At 41.5% G+C, this 3,419-nt stretch overlaps 1 non-coding gene across 1 annotated transcript; it reads left to right on the top strand.

The window, feature by feature from the left end:
* Positions 1-1,189: 1,189 nt before the first annotated feature.
* Positions 1,190-1,296, top strand: LOC138581588 (U6 spliceosomal RNA). Its single transcript, XR_011304650.1, has one exon. It is a non-coding gene; the product is annotated as a U6 spliceosomal RNA (small nuclear RNA).
* Positions 1,297-3,419: the final 2,123 nt, after the last annotated feature.

The following is a 3,419-nucleotide window of genomic DNA, read 5'->3' as shown; positions in this document are numbered from 1 at the left end:
GCAAGCAAGTCCCCAAAGGTAACGGGAAGCATGGGCGGACTGGTAGGGATGTGAGGGGAGGAAACTGGTCTCTGCTTCATGCTGGGTCAAGCGTGAAGCAGAGAAGAGGGCCATAAAGTGACTGGGACCCAAACAGAAGGAAAGAATGCATCCAAGGGAACTTTCCTCGTACCAGCGGCAGAGATAAAGCCACTGAGCACCAGAGAAATGTCTGGGGTCCAAATAAAAGCAACAAGTGCATCAGAAGAATTCTTCCTCATTCCAGTGGCAGAGATAAGCCTGCTGACCACCAGAGAAGGTTTTGGGACCCAAACAAAATCAAACAGTAGATCTGAGGAAATGGCAAGAGATAAGTCCACTAATAATCAGAGAAGGGTCTGGGACCCCAACAGAAGAGAAGAGTGCATTTGAGCAATCTTCTTCATACCAGTGGCAAATATAAGCCCACTGACCACCACAGAAAGTTCTGGGACCCGGATATAATTGTAAATCCAGGAAAGAATACCAAGATAAAACCCAAGTTGTGAAAGAACTCTCAAACACCAGGAGAAGGGAGTCATTCTCCTGGTGAGAAAACAGAATCCTTTCAAGTATCCTGAAGAAACACTGGGTGAAGGGAATCATTCCCCTTGGCATTGTTGTGAACTGTATTGGAAAAAGCAGACCAGTGCCAGGAGAAGGGAGCCATTCTCCTGGTCCAGAAGGTTGACTGCAAAATGCTTGAAGTACCAGCTAGGGGAAGAGTGTAATTACCCTTTGCTTTTGTTTACAAGAGGACATTTTCAGAACACTACCCATATACCAGGAGAAAGTAGTAATTATCCTGCATAAGTAACTTTCTGTTAGATCGCTACAAGCTAGGGGAAGGGATTCATTCGGCCAGGACCTTGTTGTAAGAGACCATTGTGGGAATGCCACCCATATACCAGGAGAAGGTAGTAATTTGCATTAGTCTTTAGTTGTAGTTTGAGGGATAGAACTAAGTACTGACACAGGACGGCAGACTTTAATTTGGATGGGAATTCTGATAGACCCTTTAGTATTAGTTTGAGGTAGTGAACCCCCTCTTGGATATTGTGCTAGTAAGGGTTTATTTTATATCAATAAAGTCTATAGCAACAAACATGCCACCCTTGTTTCAGCTTCCTTCTTCAATGCCCTTACAATACTCATGCAAACACATGTAAATGTGCTTACTTCGGCAGCACATATACTAAAATTAGAACGATACAAAGAAGATTAGCATGGCCCCTGCACAAGGATGACATGCAAATTCGTGAAGCATTCCAAAAAAAAAAAAAAAAAAAAAGCAAACACATGTATATCAAAATGTGGATTAAATGGAACAAAACCAGAATATACAGAATACATCTGTGTCTTTATTGCAAACTCAGGTGTAGAAAAAATGTTCTTATCTTAATAAGCCAACGCATATTCTTGTAACAAGACTCTTTGAAAACATATTTTAAAACATGAAAATAAAAGGGAATCTTTCAGGCACATATTGTAGTCATATAAGTGACATTTAAACATATGTTGGCAATTATCCAAAATCCATTCTACATAGATAGTAGAAAAATGAAAAGCCCAATTCATTTTATATAATACAATCTCCCTAAAGAAGAACAAATACATATATACAAAATAACTTTTGTAAAATAGTCTGATATCCTATTTTCTAGATGCAATATATGTCTTATACCCAGTAGACCATTCATAAGTAATGTGTGGCCCATGGTTTTCATGAAAAAAGCCAACAAATATGTCATAGCCATCGTTAGGGCACATTACCATTTTTGTAAATGTTGTAAGGAATTCATTTTTCCTCATGTTTAAAATGTTCCAGCTCCCTTCAGTTCTTCAAAGATCAGGGTCATGTAGTTTTGTTTTTCGTGTGTTGTTTGTGGGTTTTAGAGATGAAGTACACAAAGTTGAGAATTTCACTGTTGTTCATCCATCTCTGTTGGTAGCTCTGGCGGATGTTGCAGTTCCTGGGAAAAAGACAAAGACATCACCCATAGCAGAATTACTCCATCAGTATCAGCAGATTCCTAGGATCATTCCAATTCAATGTCTACAACCCACTTTTTTTGTAATAAAGCCCCAATCTGTGTATATCCAAGCTACTTGCATGGATGGATTGGCCCGCCAGGCATTCGGCACAGGACCGAAACTGACAGCCATTAATTAGTATGGGCTGCTTTTAAAATCCAGGCTGAGGGCCGATCTTAAAATGTTATTAGCTCAAGGTGTCACAAAATGTAAATAGCAGCCTGGACAGAGTCTGGTGAAATAGTAGTGCAGGATGAGGCATTGAGCATCTAAGGGAACATTGTTGCCAATGTGTCAAGGATCTGCAAGGGCGGGAGAATATCATTAATAGACAGAGGTGCATCCCAGCTCAGTGTTCTTTGAGTCTCTGCTAGAGGATAGCTAGTGGGGTGAACAATAGAACCACGTGCCTATCAAACTAGAGAATGATGGGCCCCGGTAATATGAGGAGTATATCCTCATTGGCTTCTACAAGAGAAATCCATACAGACTACCTGCCCAGGTTTTAGAACCTGAAGGTCCAACTTGCCATCCCCAAACTCTAAGAGAGAGATAAAATACAGGCACAGACTCATGAACACAAGATGCTTTGAAAACCTACATTGGTATTGTTTCAAAGGTCCCTCAGCTGAGAATAACTCACTTCAAAGGACCCGACAAATGGTCTCTGACCCTCGAGCTCCCACACCTGATACAATGTTTCAGGTTTCCTGTTTGCCAGAAGAATTTCAACATGTGAAAAATACAGTATTACCAATCCATTGCCGTTAACAGACTTTTCTCTCGATAGTGATATAACGTAATTTTACCAACGACAAGCACTCATGTCACACTTAGAAGGATTTATAATATTACTCGGCTTCATTTTCACACACTAAGAAGGGGTGCAGTGTCTTTCACAGGAAGAGCTTTTCAGTAGCAGGACATGGGATTGCAAGATAACAGACAAGCCATATGCATTTTTGGTTTGGTCTCTAAACTCCAGAGTACGCTCAGGTGAGCCTATAAGTGGTAGCCAACCTCAGCACCTCACTAGTTCCAGGACACAGGTGCAGCATGCAAAGTAAGCCAAACCCAGGTGGAGGGAGCAGGGCTATAAGGGTCCATATGCTCAATTTGGGACCATGGGTGTCCTTTCAAATTGGGGAAGACATTTGGGAAACCCGGGTTCTGGTAAATCCAGACCATCCAGACGACCTTATCCTTGGGAAAAGATTCCCTGGATTTAACTAATGGATGGCTTCTCACCGATGGGAAAGTCCCGAATATGAGTGAATCGAAGGACCAAGTGTTATGCTTGTGGCGGTAGATGTTTGAATTCTGAGAAGGAGACAAAGCTGGAGAGGGATGTTTAGCAGAGTTTGGTA

The sequence above is a fragment of the Ambystoma mexicanum genome, chromosome 3p, assembly GCF_040938575.1.
Source record: "Ambystoma mexicanum isolate Mex_15411 chromosome 3p, UKY_AmexF1_1, whole genome shotgun sequence".
Lineage (NCBI taxonomy): Eukaryota > Metazoa > Chordata > Amphibia > Caudata > Ambystomatidae > Ambystoma > Ambystoma mexicanum.
The sequence above is the reverse complement of the archived record's forward strand: the minus strand, read 5'-3'. Positions and strand labels throughout refer to the sequence as shown.